The sequence below is a fragment of the Lissotriton vulgaris genome, chromosome 4_1, assembly GCF_964263255.1.
Source record: "Lissotriton vulgaris chromosome 4_1, aLisVul1.2, whole genome shotgun sequence".
Lineage (NCBI taxonomy): Eukaryota > Metazoa > Chordata > Amphibia > Caudata > Salamandridae > Lissotriton > Lissotriton vulgaris.
Window position 1 is genome coordinate 1,939,405,491 of NC_141691.1, and position 17,980 is coordinate 1,939,423,470.

General features: G+C 39.8%; 1 protein-coding gene across 1 annotated transcript in view; it reads right to left on the reverse strand.

Moving 5' to 3' along the window:
- FAM135B (family with sequence similarity 135 member B) overlaps positions 1-17,980 on the reverse strand; it is an 861,083-nt gene that overhangs the window by 766,445 nt on the left and 76,658 nt on the right. The window contains exon 2 of the mRNA XM_086966257.1: positions 17,723-17,911. The gene's annotated coding sequence lies outside the window, so the exon portion shown is untranslated. The remainder of the gene's footprint in view (positions 1-17,722; positions 17,912-17,980) is intronic.

Below are 17,980 nucleotides of genomic sequence, written 5' to 3' on the forward strand. Positions count from 1 at the left end.
AACCACTGCAACGAATGGTCAATATTAGTACAGATTTGTGCAGATGCAGTCTGGTCTGCATTGTTTGTTTGAATGATATCTTATTTATAATATTGAAACTGAGTAATTACTTAACACTGCATGCATTCAAACCTGTGTCAATGCCGAGAAAACATTATCTGCTTTCATAATTAAATGGTGTGTTCCCTCTAAACGTATGCTGCTCTTTGTTCATATTTCGATCAATAGACTAAAGTCGTAAAAGCCTATTGTTTGACCCAATATCCTTGGTGTGCTTTTCCCGCAAGTCTTGCCTTTTTTTTGCTGCCTTTAGGACTATGAACACTTTCTTACTTCTAACCAGTGCTAAAGTGATTGTGCTCTCTCCTTTAAACATGGCACCATTGACTTACACCAAATTTTCACATTCAATTTACTTGTAACTTATAAGTCTTAAAATAAAGGTTTAGGCCTGGGAATAGGTTTATTTTATAATGAGCAACAAGGGTGGTAAGATGCACATCAGAGTACTCCCAATTTATCAGAGTTTGACCAAATTCAGAACCATATCAGCGTGCAAACTTGCTCCGCGCTCCATCCTGTTGCGCTGCAAAGTAACCAAACACGAAGGAACACACCATGTTGAAAGGCGTTCACTGCAAGGTATTCTGGGATATGTAGTTTTCACAGAGAAGTAGAGGCAATGCGAGTGAACTTGTAATATGCAAATTTCGTTACTTAGAAAAGGCTCTTACCCATGGTTTCAGCTTTCATTAAAAGAGAGATGTGTGGCGCGGCACGCTAGGAAATTTGAACGCGAAGTCATGGAATCTGTGATGTTGTTTTATAAAAAGCTGGCATTTTGCAAGTTGGGTTTTATCTCATATAGGACGTAATTTATTACATGTCACGGTAAGCATGTTCTTAATCACTTAGAGGTTGTAAAAAGGAGATATGATCGAATATGATAAATGTGTTTAATTTAGGAAGGTTCATTATCCATATGTTGTATCTCACTTCGAATATGGTATTGTGGTAAAGGGATTTTTGGTGCAACACATGACTGTTTAATGAAATGTTCACGTAGTTGGCCATAGAAATTGGTTGTGTTTAATTGATTATTTACTGACACAATATAGCTCGAGTAAAATTGATGCAATATGAACATACCCTATTAATTTCAACCAGGAATGTAATTTCAATATTGATAGGGATGTGCAAAACCTATTTTTGTATTATAGATCCCCCTGACAAAAGTATTTTTTTCCCGAAATGATTTGGGTTATTTTTAATAAATCGTGACATGTGAAACCAACCTTTGTTCTTGTGCTTGTGTGAAGATCTTCGCATAACATGGAATGAATAAAACGAATTGAAGGAAAATGAGTAAGAAAGGAATAACAAGTATGAGTAAAATTTGGATAAATTGGAATTTAAACTACATGAATTTAATTAATTTGATTCATTCAGCCATGTGGCTTTGCAGTTTGAAGAGGAACGGAAATGGCTCCTTATTGTTTGGAATAGGTTTATTTTGCCAGGTCAAATTAGCAGTAACTGCACTACAGGCTGCAACAGTAGGCATGATTCATGTTTTAAAAGGCCACTTTCGTGGGTGGCACAATGCGTGCTGCTGGTCTACTAGTAGCATTTAATTTTTAGGCTCTAGGTAGTTGCAGTTCCATATACTAAAGACGTATACGTTAAGGAGAGAGCACAAGCACTTAAGAACTGGTTAGCAGTGGTGTAGTGTACAGAGTCCTAATGTCAACATAAACAAATTCAGAAAACAGCAAGGGTAAATGAAAAAACGTTTGGTGGAAGACCCCACTAGGGTGTAAAAATGACCCATTGTATAGAGCTAAAAGAACAGCCTTCCTGTTCTGTGATCTACGATACACCACTCCTGAAATCAAGTAGGAAAACAGAAGCCTTGCTAAAACAGATTTCAGATCTGTTGGACAAAGAAGAATTACAGAATGATCATATCCTCAGAGAGCTACAGGAATGTAATGTATGCAATGTTTTTTTTTCTGGTGACAAAGCCATATGGCAGGTTATGCCTAGTTTTAGGGCCAGATGTATGACTCTTTTTTGCGGCCGCAAAACGGGAGATCCTCCTGTTTGCGGCCGCAAAAAAGGGCAATAGCATGTACAATTGCTATTTTGCAAGTCACTGACTCGCACAATAGCATTTGTGACTTACGCTATTAGGAAGGGGCGTCCCTTCCTAATAGCGAGTCAACATGCTATGTACTAATGTTTTGGGCTCCATTTGCGCTGCAAAACACTCGCATTTTACCACCCAACTTCAAGTAGGTGGTAAACCACTCGCAAAGGGGAAGGGGTCCCAAAGGTACCCCTTCCCCTTTGTGAGTATGTGAGAAAATATTTTTTAAGAGAAGGCTGTTGTCCCAGAGACCACTGCCTACCCTTAAAAAAATAAAACTGAAAAGTTGAATTTTTCTTTTTTAAATGCATTTGTTTTCCTATAAGGAAAACGGGCTGCATTAAAAAAAACAGCTTAATTGAAAAAACAGTCACAGACATAGTGGTCTGCTGACCCCAGCAGGCCACCATCCCTGTGAGTGCTAGCCCTACCTAATGGGGTCGTAAATTGCACCTGCCTCATTAATATTAATGAGGCATGCAATTTGCGACCCCATTAGGAATCGCAAACAGTGTCTTAGACACTGTTATGCATTCCAATTAGCGAGTCGCAAATTGTGAGTCTCAAAGGCAATGCAATTTATGACTTGCTATTTGGTGGGTCATACATCTGGCCCCTAGATCTGAAATCTGTGAAACAGTATGTCAAGAACTCGACTTTCACAATGACAACAATACAGTTAGCTATTCCTTTGTTCTCAAGAGGCTAGTTTATTGCAACCTTAGATCTCCAAGGCTCCTGTTTCACATTCCCATTCATCAGAACCACCAGTAATTTCAACAGTTAGCAGTACAAGGAACACACTACCAGATCAAAGCTCTACCCTCAGCCTAGCTTCAGCTCCAAGAGTATTTACAAAGCTTTTAGTACCTCTTTTGGCATCATTATATTTGGAAGATGTTCAAATCTATCACTATCTTGAGAATTGGATAATCTCTACCCTTTCTTTTTCTAAGGCTCAGTCCAGCGGGATCAATGTTTGCAGATTTTCTCCAAACTCTTCTTGGGCATCTGAATGAAATCAACTCTACCCCAAGCTCATCAAAGACTCTTCATCTGGGCCGTTTCAAAACAGATCAATAAAATATATTCCTTCTGGACAATAGGAGGATCAGGCTTAAAGAAAGTCTCTGTCACCAGCTTTCCTGCTTTCCCTACAGCAAGCTCAAGGTTCAGAGACTATTGACAGCTTCCACAGCAGAAGTCCATCACTTGAAGCCACTTGTTTGACATGTGCCTACCCAGGGGATTCCACAAACTCAAAATTATGAGACTTTGATTCCTTTAACGGAATCAATAAGTAAAATTTTCCAGTGGCGACTGGCATTCCTTGCCCATTAGTTATAACAAGAGATGTAAGTCAAGAATGGTGGAGAATGTTCCTACAAGGTACAAGGCTTATGGTCTCACAGAGAGTCATCGAATTAGAGAGAACTGCCTGCTGTTCTGACAGATCTTTAGGAATTCCCTTCACAGATAGAGGGGAGGGCGATTATAGTCAGAACAGACAGCCAGATCAGAAATAGTCATTTAAATTGTCAATGGGAGACAAGAGTGAAATCTCAGAAGATGTTAAATTGGGCAGAGATTTAATTCTGCTCATAGAAAGAAGTGTACTATCGAAGATAGAAAAACTTTGAGGCTACCTCTCTGAGCCACAACCTTTCATCTTCGCTCAATTGCCATCCGAGAAAGAAAGCATTCGAACAGATCATAGCAACGGTTAGATCGGTTTCCTCATTTATGGACAGAGACAAATGTCAATACCATTATGAAGTATTATTATTTGGATTTGAGAAATCTGGATTTATTTATATCAGTTAGGAAGCCCTCAAAATTCGTATAGATAAATAAAAAAGTATTGATATTGTGTCAATAACTGAACTCATGTAGCATATATTGCTAGTGCATTCTCTTCCTACAGAATAATTGTTTATATCATCAGTCTGCGAGGGGTGGATGGTGAAGGGATAAGGATTTAATAACTTACCAGAATCTTCCTTAACCCGATCCATTGTCCTGCAACCCCCTTCCCAATTTACTTTTCTGGACAGGAAATTGATCATGAACATAACAGGTTCCCTTTCTGGAGCATCATGGAGGCTTAATAGAGATAAACAAACAATTTGCATCACTGTCTCTGTTGGGGCTGGGCACCTTAATCTGTCAGGGCTGTGACCGGGAGGACTGTGGTTCACAGCAATAAAGATCACTGGTAAGTAATTAGATCATTTCCACACTTGGCAATTTGATCACTTATTTTTTCTTAACAACTAAGTATAGTTGGGGTACTTATTTTAAGGACATTGGAATGATGATGATTGAGTCAGTCTGGTTCGTTTTTAAACGTAGATCAATTGTTCACACATCATCTAAGCAACAACCAATTCAGTTAGTAAACTACTGCTTTCAAGCAATGGTCGTGTGTCTGCCTGCCAAGTTGTGTTATAAATGCAGGAAAGGATCCTTGGTGAAATAAAAGAAAGGAGCTATGTGCAATACAATACAACCAGTAGAATGAAAACAAATGATAAATAATAAGGTTTAGAGGGGATGATTAAGCAATTAACAAAGAAACGGTGACAGTACACCAAACAATAGAAAAGTGAAAATAGGGAAAGCAGCATAACTTGCACACTGGAGGTGGGAGCAACTTTTCCTTTTTGGGCTTCCGGGAGGGGGGATGAGGGTGTTTTTATTTCATTTTAATTTACATTTCTAAAATTAACTGTAAGAGTCATGGAAATATGCAGATCTGCATTGCAATCAATAGTGGGGTAAAGAATTGCTGTACAAGACTGTGGGAGCTGCCATTAACACAAGGGGGTTACTGATAGCATTGAGTGAAGTGGAAAGCTGATATCTAGCGCCCAAAATATTGAGCAGATCCTGCAGATTTTTCTTCTGGTTTATAACATTCCTGAATGAGACTAAATGGCCATTGTCAGATTTTGACTGCAGACATCACAATACAATCGCCTTGATGGTGCTCTGCTGCTTCTCAGTAGGAAATTAAACCAATAAGTATTTCACTTGATGATGTTGAAGTTTATTTCATATTTTAGGGACCAGTGTCCGTTTAAAATGCATTTAGATTTAGAGCCTTGATTAGCAACTTCGGATCACTGACATAATATCGAGGGACATAATATCGACTATCAAAAATATCGTTGACAAAATATCGACAGACAGAATATCGAGTTTGTATCTACAAACAGGTAAGTACAAAAATATCAAGTATAAAATATAGTTTACTAAAATATAGTTTATAAAAATATTGACTGTATTAAAAAACAATGTTAAATTAAATTAATATTAAAAATTAATTACTAAAATATACTTAAAAATACTTACATTAAGTTATAATAATTAAATAATTAATGAAAGTTATAAAAAATGTAAATCATTTGTTAAAACATATATATATAGTAACATAATATAATTAAATAATATCCAATATTATTACTGTACAATAGCGAAGTGTAAAAATTACTATTCCCACTCCAGAGAATGCAACAGCAGGGAAAGCGTTGGATAGCGTAGGGATGAAAATTACTATTCCCACTCCAGTGAGTACAACAGTTGGGAAAGAGTTGGATAGCGTAGGGGTAAAAATTACTATTCCCACTCCACTGGGCGCAACAGTAGGGAAAGCGTTGGATAGCGTAGGGGTAAAAATTACTATTCCCAATCAAAAGAGTGCAATAGTAGGGAAAGAGCTGGATAGCGTAGGTGTTAAAATTACTATTCCCACTCCAGTGGGTGCAACAGTAGGGAAAGTGTTGGATAGCGTAGGGGTAAAAATTACTATTCCCACTCCAAAGAGTGCAACAGTAGGGAAAACGTTGGATAGCGTAGGGGCTAAAATTACTATTCCCACTCCAGTGGGTGCAACAGTAGGGAAAGCGTTGGGTAGCGTAGGGGTAAAGATTACTATTCCCACTCCACTGGGTGCAACAGTAGGGAAAGCGTTGGATAGCATAGGGGTAAAAATTACTATTCCCATTCCAAAGAGTGCAATAGTAGGGAACGCGTTGGATGGCGTGTGTTAAAATTACTATTCCCACTCCAGTGGGTGCAACAGTAGGGAAAGCGTTGGATAGCGTAGGGGTAAAAATTACTATTCCCACTCCAAAGAGTGCAACAGTAGGGAAAGCGTTGGATAGCGTAGAGGTAAAATTTACTATTCCCACTCCAGTGGGTGCAACAGTCGGGAAAGCGTTGGATAGCGTAGGGGTAAAAATTACTATTCCCACTCCAGTGAGTGCAACAGTAGGGAAAGCGTTGGATAGCGTAGGGGTAAAAATTACTATTCCTACTCCAAAGAGTGCAACAGTAGGGAAAGCGTTGGATAGCGTAGGGGTAAAAATTACTATTCCCACTCCAGTGGGTGCAACAGTAGGGAAAGCGTTGGATAGCGTAGAGGTAAAATGTACTATTCCCACTCCAGTGGGTACAACAGTAGGGAAAGCGTTGGATAGCGTAGAGGTAAAATTTACTATTCCCACTCCAGTGAATGCAACAGTAGGGAAAGCGTTGGATAGCGTAGGGGTAAAAATTACTATTCCCACTCCAGCGAATGCAACAGCAGAGAAAGCATTGGATAGCGTAGGGGTCAAAATTACTATTCCCACTCCAAAGAGTACAACAGTAGGAAAAGCGTTGGATAGCGTAGAGGTAAAAATTACTATTCCCACTCCAAAGAGTGCAACAGTAGGGAAATCATTGGATAGCATAAGGGTTACAATTACTATTCCCACTCCAGAGAGTGCAACATTAGGGAAAGTAAATACTTCATATATTATTTTAAAAAAAAATTAATATCTATAAAAAATTAATTAAAAGTAATTACCAATTTAAAATAATATAATAATTAATCTATTAAAATTACTAATTAACATTAATTATTACAATTAGTTACCTATTAATACAAATTAAATACAGATTAACAATTAATTATTTAAGAATTACAAATTAATTAACAATTAATTCGAATTAAATACAATAAAATAAATTTAATTATTTAATTAATTATAAATAAATTACTTCCCACCCTATTACCCTATAAACCCACAACCCGCTACAAAATATAAATTACTAAAAATGACATAGTTAGCAATTAATCAATAAATTAAATTAATTAGCAATTAAAATGTTATTAATTACCCATACAAACGTAATTAACAATTAATTCTAAATAAATACCAATAAATAATTTTACATATTTTATTAATTATAATTAAATTACTTCCCACCCAATTCTCCTATAAACCCACAACCCGCTACAGAAAATAAATTTGTAAAATTAACATAATTAGCAATCAATCAATTAATTCAAATTAATTACCAATTAAAATTTAATTATTACCAAATATAAATTAATTAACAATTAATTAAAAACGAATACCAATAAATAAATGTACATATTTAATTAGTTATAATTAAAGTACTTCCCACCCTATTCCCCTATACACCCACAACCCGCTACAGAATTAAATTACACAACAATTAAAAAACAAAATTCATTAATTAAAATTAATTATAACATAAATACACACTTTTCACACATATAATAACATAAAAACACTATAAAAAATGCGATAATAATACAAAATCGATAATTTTTATAACCTATATTATATACTTTGATATTTTAACTTTCTATATTTCTAACATTCGATATTACATTACTTACCTTAAAAACGATATTTTTGATGTCTATATTCTGTCCATTCGATATTTTGGCCATTCTATATTTTAAACTCGCTATTATGTCCATTCGATATTTTGGACTCGATATCTTGACTGTTCCCCAGCAACTTCATAAAGCCACTAAAGGTGTAACGTCACTACTTCACTGATGCTAATGCTAGCATCACTTACAAATAAAGTTTGGACATATCTAGGGGCTAATTTATGAGAGGCTTGCTCTGCCGGAGCATCACTTTTTTTTACGCTCCCGCCAGGACGAGCCTTTCAATCATACTTGAGAGACTATGCAAACCCACACAGTGTGGTTTTGCATGAACACATAGATATAGAGCAGGACATAGCAGTGCGAGTCACCGTTTTGCCTCACTCTGCATCAAGGAGACGTTTCATGAGTGTTGCAGTGGGTTTTCCCATGCAACACTCATGGATTATGATACTTTCCCAGATTTACTTAATCGTGTAAACCCGGGGCTGTGCAAAAACCTTACGACACCCGAGAGCAGGTGCAAAGAGGACACATATTTGTATTCACCCTTCTTTTTCCTCTTTTCAAGTGTGCTGCATTCTGCAGCTCACATAGAAAGAGGAGAACACCTCTCAGGATTCATGTCACAGCAGCAGACTATATGCACTCCACCTCACTTCACGTTTCAGGAAATCAGATTCCTGTGACCAGTTGGACCTTGAGGGTGAATAGGATACAAGTTAAGGTATCAATTTTTGGTATCAATTTGTTGGTTACTAATTCCCATTCCGTACTGATTGATAAGACTTTGGAATTACATTTGGATTTAATATGACTGGCATTTAGGAGGAATTGAACCTGGTACAAATATTTGCACTTACTGGATGTGAATTTCTTTCAATACAACGTTTGTGAGCCCTGATGAAGTTCAAAAGAGATGTTTTGAGCAAAACGTGTTGGCTGGATGCTCTTTGTTTATTTATGGCTTTCAAGTGACGAAGGAATACAAAAGATTTCTTCCAAATATTGCATTGAAGTTTTTGGATGAGAATAATGTCCCCAGTGCACCTTTCCACTTGAGTTATTGCCTCTCAGGATTGTTTTTGTGGAGGAAAGTGCCCCTTCCTGCACAAAAATAATCCTGCCTGAAACGGAGGCACCCTTGCACCTGCTAGGTGGGAAATTTTGTGGCAGCTTAGAAAGTACAGGAATGCATTGTATTTGGTAAATACGGTGCATTCCAGCACTTTCACATTGGCTTAGGGCAGCAGTGCAAGCAGACTTGCTGTGCTGCCCTATGGCAATTCCTCATAAATGAGGCCCCTTATTTCCCATCTGAAAATAACCTCCCCTCCACTACTTATTCCCTCATGTTAAAGCCAATAGTGAGTAAAACTGTTTGCATAACAAGCACAGCAAATGAATCCATGTGTGTTAAATCTATGGGGCAAATTGGTTTCTCATGAAATGTGCAAGTTTAGCAAAACAGGAAATTGGAGTCTGTGCAAAAATGACGATTGTAAGTCAGATTAGGAATTTGTTCACTGGATTTACCAACCATGATCCTAGAAGACATACAATTGCCAGTTAAAAAATTGCCGTATGGAAGGTCGTCCACCAAAGAAGAGTAGGATCTTCCCCACCAAAATTGCTTTGCTGGAGAAACATTTGGATATACAATATATGTAATGTAAATGTAACTTATAAAACACAAACTCATGCCCTAGGGCGTCTTGGCGCTATCAAAGTCCGATTGAGGCTGTAACAATGTTGTTAACAGATCAGGCAGATGTGAAGATATTTTCTAGTCCTGAGAGAAAAGCCAGGTCTTTAACCGCATCGCTGCTGCGGCGATTTTTGCGCTGTGCGGCAATTTTAAAATTACCGCGATACATGACGAGCTCAGCTCGTCATCAGCACACGCCACCCGTGGGTGATGACGAGCTGAGCTCGTCATCAGCATCGAAGGGGTTAAGGCCTTTTTAAAGGAAAGTAGGGAGGGAGCAGCTTTTAATGTCAGTGGGAGACTATTCCAAAGCAGGGCAGTGGCCCTAAAAAAGCTCTTTCCTCTCCAGGTGACTTTCCTTAATGGGGTGACAATCAGGTTCCTAGCAGAGCCTGATCGAAGTGTCCTAGCTGGGACGTACCATTTGAGTTTCTTTTTTAAATGGTCTGGCTCGAGTCCATGCAGAGATTTATAGGCCATAGAGAGAGCTTTGAAACAACATCGTTGCTTAACTGGCAACCAGGGTCATTTCCTAATTGCTCTTTTGGCTAACTCATATTTCAGAATTTTAAAAAGGAAGCGAGCCACTGTGTTTTGCAGCATGTGAAGCCTCTCTACGAGACCCATTGCAAGCGCTAGATACAGACTGTTGCAGTAATCAATCCTCGTGAGAATGAGAGCCATTGTTACTGTTTTGAGTAGTTCGGAGGGCAGAAACGTTTCTATCTTTTTTATTAGGCTTAGGGAGCAGAAAGGAGCAGAAGTTATTTTGTTTACTTGGTCCTTAAACTTCAGTTCCTTGTCTACCTCAAAACCTAAATTTCTTTATTTGTTTGAGGGTTCGGGTACTGAGTACATCTTAGGTGGCCACCAATCCGGTGTCCAGAAGGAAGGATTATTACCGAAGATGAAAACCTCAGTTTTATTCGTATTCTGTTTAAGGCAGCGGCAGACCATCCAATTGCTCACCTTACTCATACATAAGCTGAAAGTCGCACCCAAATTGCTTTTAGGATTTGCCATTGATATCACAATTAGGGTATCATCTGCATATGAGGCCAGGGAGAAGCCAGATTTTTTAATTATGGGCGCAAGTGGTGTAACGTAAAGGTTAAACAAAGTTGGGCTCAGTGCTAAGTCCTGGGGAACTCCTCAACGTAGGGAAAAATACCTGGAGTCAAATTGGCCCATCTTCACATTATTCTGCCTGTTTGCCAGGAAAAATTGCAAGAGATCAAAAGGTGTTCCCTCTATCCCTAGCCTATTCCTACGGTCATCCAAGATCTTATGGTTGACCGTATCAAAAGCTGCAGAAATATCCAAGAGGATCAGTGGAGCTGTCCCACCAGAATCGAGTACTTCTTGTATGTCCTCTGTTGCTATCACCAGGGCCAATTCTGTTCTGTGCTGTGCTGTTTTCTAGAACCATGTTGTGTGTCATCTAGCACAGAGTTTTTCTCCAAGTATTCTGAAAGTTGTTGGTTCATTACTTTTTCTACCAGCTTGGTGAGAAAGGAAGTCTTGATATTGGTCGGTAGTTATTAGGGTCCTTGGAGTTCAAATTGTCTTTTTTTAATAGGAGGAGAATCGAGGCCTGTTTCCAGTGAGAGGGAAAATATCCTTCTGCCAACATGTTATCAAAAATCTGCCCTAGATTTTGTGCTACTTGAGCAGGAATGATGGGCATGATGTTGGAGGGACACAGGACTTGTGTCGCACCCGATTTGAAGTAGGATAGACTCTATAAGTTGTTCTTCAGATGGAACCTTAAAGGAGGAGAGTTAAAAATAATTGCCAGTCCAGTTAGGACATGTTCCTCCTGATAGTTGCCTGCTGTATGTGTAGTAAATTTATTAAAAAAATTAGCAACTTTTTCTTGAAAAAAACCTGTGAGTGTATCACAGAATTCTCATTTGTTCCTGCATTATTTGAGGTAGCTGGTGTTATCAGTTTTTTTATCACTGAGATAAGTCTTGTTCGCATTAGAGGCAGCTTTCATATACACCGAGTAGTATGCCGTTTTAGCTGCTATGATATTTCTTTTGTGTTTAGCTAGTTTGGTATTATAAATAGTTTTCTCCTCCACATCATAATTTTTCCTCCATTTTTGTTCTTGTCTCCGACAGTCCTGCCTTGATTGTCTGAGGTTTTCATTGTACCAGGGTTGGGATATTTTCTTACTTGTGGTTTTTTGAATTCTTGGAGCAACTAGGTCCAGTGCAGAGGTAAGCCAGAGTGCAAAGTTTTCAACACTGTGCTCCAGGTTTTCCCCAGGTTGCCAAGGGACGGCAGTGATGGCATCTCCCAATTGAACTGGCCGTATTTTATGCCAGACTTTACTTAGGATGTGTTGGGTAGAATTTATAGTCATGGTAGATTTCTTGGTCTTTATCTGCAACTTGACCTCCCAGTGGTCAGACCAAGTCAAGGAGAGAGATGGAAGTAACGTGATGTCGGGTTAATTGGAAAAAAATCACATCCAACATGTCACCAGTCCTATGCGTTTGTCCTTTAGTAACTAAAGGCAGTCCAAATGAGTTTATAGTGTCAATCAATTTTTGGGATTCATGGTCTGTTTCCTTTTCCAGGTGAAAATTAAAATCTACCAATACCAGGGAATTCTCATCAATGATAGCGGATTTCATTAGTGAACTAAGCTGATCCACAAACCCACATCTAGTTCCCGTGGACGATAGATTAACATTCCCTTAATAGCCCACGAATCTGCATGCTGCGCTGTGAAGGCTAAGGTCTCAAACCCAGGCAAAATTAGTGGTTCGAATGTTGTTTTAAAGTGACCACGATAAAATACAGCCAATCCCCCTCCCCTCTTTTTTGATAGTCTATCTAAGCGATATACTGTGTGTTAGTTGGCAAAATGTGGCCACTTGGATAATTTTCAGTGTCCACACAGACATCTCAATAACATTTATGGACTTCTATCCCTACATGTTGTGGACTGTAATCTTTCATGCAATTTGTTCATAATTTCCATGGTGTTTCTGTATTAAGTTAACTCCTACATACACACAGATGGACAATTTACCCTAGATGATCTAAATGATTGATTACAGTATCTTGGTGACTTCGCTTCAGATTTTTGTGGAGTGTATCATGAAGCCTACAGAGCCTCAGCAACAAAATTTTGGAGAATCATAATTTAAGGCTGCAACATATATATCTCATTTATATGCATTTATATGTAACTCATACACTCAATGTGTGTTTAACCTCAATATTCTGTGTAAAACACTAAAATAAAATATTCGAATTTAGTCATTTTAATTGTTGAATTCAATTATATTTACGTCCCATTAATGATTGTTTAAGTTGCCAATCATTAATAATACTGTAATGTACATCCATTTTTGATTTCGTGTTAACTTAGCTTGACCTTGGCCCTTAAATGAACATCTTTGCTCTTAACAGTGCCAGTATTCTGCTTTTACTCCTCTGCAAGTGTGTTATCATGTTCCTCGTTAGCTAGAGAAAAGGCTTATTACTGAGTATTAGATTGATACTGAGATCAGACAGCAAGGAGGAAGACCGTGAAAGGGAACATAGGTCCTGTGCACACGTTTAGAGTGATAACAAAACAATTAGGTATAGTTCATAGAAAAGCTTAATACAAGTCACGATCCAGCGGTGTATGAAGTAAGATTTTATAGTTCAGTCTTGATTAGTACATTCGAAATAATGCAAGCCGACGCGTGGATCCAATACCCGGTTCTGAGAGACCGCCTCCGCCGCAGACCCGCACAAGACACGATCCACAGATCACGAACCTTGGACACACTCGTCCTTAGGTTTCTGTTTTTTACTCTGTGCCCAGCAAGACCAGTTTTCTAAGTCGCATCCACCTACCCTACACCGCTACCAGGTCTTTACTCCCGCCATACCTGAGCTCCCTCTTCTCTACAGAAGCCCTGAAGAGTCATATCTTCACACATGTGACGAAACATGCCGTTCTTCAAATTTCTTATAGCTGGTAGTGTTGTTTTGGTTACTGCTGCCAGTGCTTTAGCCACAAACAATATTGACAAGCAATTGAGAAACAGTTCACATCAGAACTGGTATCGTCACTGATCATGCATTGTTCCTTTCACCACAAAGGTTGCAGTTCTTTAATAACTATCCAGCAACATCATCTCATGACAGAAGAAGCTGGGTACCCATCAATTGACCATATCGTGGCTAAAAGAGATGTTAGGGAAAAAATTGGAAGTACGATGTTTTGACATGATGGAAGCAGAAGCAGTTGTTAACCAATTAGGAACTGTTTTAATTGATCAAAATCACAATCATCATTGCCAGAAATGACAACACAAGGTGCATATCTCACATATTCAACCGAATTATGCATGACTCTTTCACAGACACACACACATACATGCCCACACACAAATGGTCATCTAGGGTGTTGTGAGGTTGGCAGGCCCAGTGCACAAACACTTTTATTTTCCATATTCACGTTTAAAGTTGGCATCTTTTTAAACAGGAACTTTTAGCACACATTTGCTTGCATGCCTGTATGAGACAGTGTACTCAGAAAAGGTTTGCTTACAATCACATTTCCTTGTAGGCATATTTTCATAACTTAAAACATGCTGACATAGGACTGGTTACACGGCGCACATTGGCTTTGCTTATTGTTGTCTGTCTGGCAACAGCTCTGAGTGGGTAGAATCAACATAACAACTGGACCAGAACTTAGGCACAGTACGGATGGGTTCAGTTTTAATATATACACTGCACCAAGCCTTTGTTTAGACAGAGGAGCATTTGGGTGGATTGTAGCAGTCGCCCCGCCCCATGCCTGAATTCTAGCCTAGCTGAATTCCATCACTATCCGGAGAGGTGCAGCGGCCTGCTCTACTCCAAGACAGGCTATCAGTTGACCCCTGCATGCAGGTAAATGGAGAATTGGACCACTCCAACGTTTTCTTGCAGACCCTCACACCCTATACTTTCTAGGATAGGCAGAGCTAGGTAGGAGTATAATTAAATGTATTCATATAATCAATGTAAATGCACCATGGTTGAATTGCTTATCTTTTTTACCATTCTCATAATGCTGGTTACTGTGCTCTGCTTTGTTCAACTCATGATTGCAGCACACATATTTTACACAAGAATCCAATTACTTCAATAAATGTTTGAAATGCCGATTTGTGTATTTCTTGAGCCTACTTTTGGCAATCCCTGAGTTAACAACAAAAGGGTAGATATTTTTCCAAGATTTCCTTGGGAGAATCAGGGTCACCATGTTGTAAGGCTTCAACACCCTCCACATACTCCGGAAGACCTTCAAATGGATATTCCGCGAATAAAGGAAGACCGTCACCCACGCACTCCTAACCAGCAGACTGGACTACGGAAATACCCTCTAAGCCGGGATCAACAAGACTCGGATCCACAAACTACAGACAGTACAAAACGCCGCAGCCATACTTGTCCTTGGCACCCCCCGACAGGAGCACATGACCTATCACCTGTGCAACCTCCACTGGCACCCCGTAGAGAGGAGAGTCACTTTCAGAATACACACACACGCCTACAAAGGCCTCTACAACACCAGTCCCAAATACCACAACAAGAGAATCTCCTTCCACGTACCCAAGATAAGCCTCCGATCTGCCGACCTCATCCTTACCAAAACCCTGCGCATCTGCAAAGCCAGGACTGGTGGAAGAGCTTTCTCCCACATAGCAGCCAAGACCTAGAATGAGCTCCAGATCAATATCAGATGCACCCCCACCCTGAACACCTTCAGGAAGACACTCAAGACCTGGGGCCTCATTTATGACTTTTTGCCGTAGGGAAGCGCAGCAGGCCTTCCTGCTGCGCTTCCCTACGGCAAAAGAAAAGGGCAGAAATGCGTTGTATCTATAAGATACGGCGCATTCCTGTCCTTTTCCCCTGCGCCGGCGCACAATGGGCTGCCTGCGCCAGCGCAGGCACCCTTGCACAATGGTGCAAGGGTGCCTGCGTTGCGAGGAAGATTATTTTTGTACAGGAAGGGAAACCTTTCTGTACAAAACTAATCACAAGAGGCTTTTCCTCTTTCTATGTGTGCTGTAGAATGCAGCACACATAGAAAAAGGAAATACGAGGAGAAATAAAGACATTTCTCCCTGTTGCGCCTCCCTTACGTCTCCCCTGGGGAGGCGTAAGCTTTTGGCACTGCTTCAGAGTTACGATTTCTCGTAAATCTGGGGCAGTGTCAAAAGGCCATGGATGTTGCTGGGAACGCACCCAGCAACACCCATTGCACGCCCCTTTAACGCAGAACACTGCGTTAAAGGGACTGATATTTATCAGGCAGCAGTACGCCACAAAAACTGGCGTACTGCTGCCTGATAAATACCACGCAGGCTTCTGCACCACGGAACTTCATGAAAAGTGAAGTTCCGATGGCGCAAGGGGCCTCATAAATGAGGCCCCTGGCTTGTCGACCGATGGAGCAGCTAATACCCCCGCCTCCAGGACCTTGAGACCCTCACGGGTGAGTAGCGCACTTCACAATTCCCTGATTGTTTGATTGATTGAGGATGTAGACACAATGTGCAACCTTGTAAGGTTTAGAGGTCCAGATGGTGCACTGTGAGGTAGCCAGGAACTAGTTCATCATATTCTGATGGTATGAGTGGACTCAGTCCCCCATAATTTTGACTCTTATGGTGCCCAAACGCACAGTTTTACTGAATTAGTAGGAACCATACATCAAGGGGAGCCCTACAAAATAACTATATACATCGGGTGGTATGTAATTGATCAGCGTTGTGGAGACCCAGATCCCTATTCATGCATACAAACATATGCAAAATTATTGAGAAATCAGGCATCAAGAAAAGGCACTTTATGCCGCCTTCAACATGCAACATAGAACGTAATATAGATGCATTTCCTTAATCATCCATCGACATGACCATATCCAGCCCCGCACACATACACAAAATTTTGAGACAGTTGTGGACATATTATGAGACTACATATGTTGATGTACAAGTAGCTTGTAACATGAACAGATCAAAATGCATGAACCAACACAAACAAATGACAATGAGTTGGAATTAATCAGGACTAACATATAATCTTTTTAGACACAATGTTTCACATAAAACCCACGTGGGTATCAGACAGCAACCAAGAGCTATTCTTACCCACACAAAAGTCAACAAACGGAAGTCATAAAAAGCTAGCATGATTTCAAGGACGACACCTCACGAGTGGTGACAGAGTTGCTGCTGCATACTAATTATACATTTTGTACTTACTGTGCAGTTCAGCTCTCTGATTAGGAAACAATAATCAGTGATAGTAAAATTAGCGGGCTCGACAGTACCACTCCTGCCAACAAAATATGATTTAATTGGGCCTGCTTGGCCTTCATTAACCCCAAATTAGCCTGTCAAATTATGCTGGAATCGTCCAAGTTAGAAACAACTTTACTGCACAATGTTGTTTTCACTTGTGACATTATCTTTTTGACACAGACCCACTTGACAGTGATCCTCCACAGTCATAATGGCCACTTACACAGTTGTAAATACTGATTACATTCTGTCAGCAGCATCTGCTATGCCTGGCAGGGACTCCAGCTGCCCGGCTGTGTGCAGGTCATCTGTGATTGACTGATGTCAAAAGAGTGGTTTAAAAGCATTAAGGTTGCGCATATATTGTAACTGACATAGCCCTGTTACTTTCCACTTACAGCCTAGATTGGTAAAAAAAAAATTGTAAAGCGCAAACTACTCATCCTTATGGGTCTCAAGGCGATGGGGGCCATTGTGGAAATTAAGGGGCATATTATCAAGAACAGGAGATGAATCTAACATGGGCTTCAATTGGAATTCCATAGAGCATATTATCAAGCCCATTATCGCCGCTTTCTGCCGATAAAGCGGCGATAATTTTATCTCCTGTTCTCGATAATATGCCCCTAAGTAAGCTATTAACCAGAATCACATGGTGCTGAGCTGAGCTGCCGCCGGAGCCAGGGATCGAACCATTAAACTTGTACTCCAAAGTCAGCTGCCCTGTCCGCTGCACCATACCTCTCCATTGGTCCTCAATGTCATTGTGATCCTCTGAGTGCTGTTGTGTACAGGATTACCATATAAACATAAATATAAGCATAAAGAACTACTGCGCCTTAACCGGCCCTTACCTGGATGAGTCCGTCTCTGGGTAGGAGTGACGATGTTCCAGGTGCAATTCTCAGCTACTAACTAGGACTGCAGGATTTTATACAGTGGGGATACTGGAGATCCTGTACATCGGCAGATGCAGGACAAGGTTGCATGCTTTTCCAGCTCAAGAATTTACTGTGCAGCTGACTTCTACTGATTATTCATACCTATAGATAAAATGTAGCACATATAAATACACATTTGAATGTGGAGGCATCCAAAATGTTGATGAACAC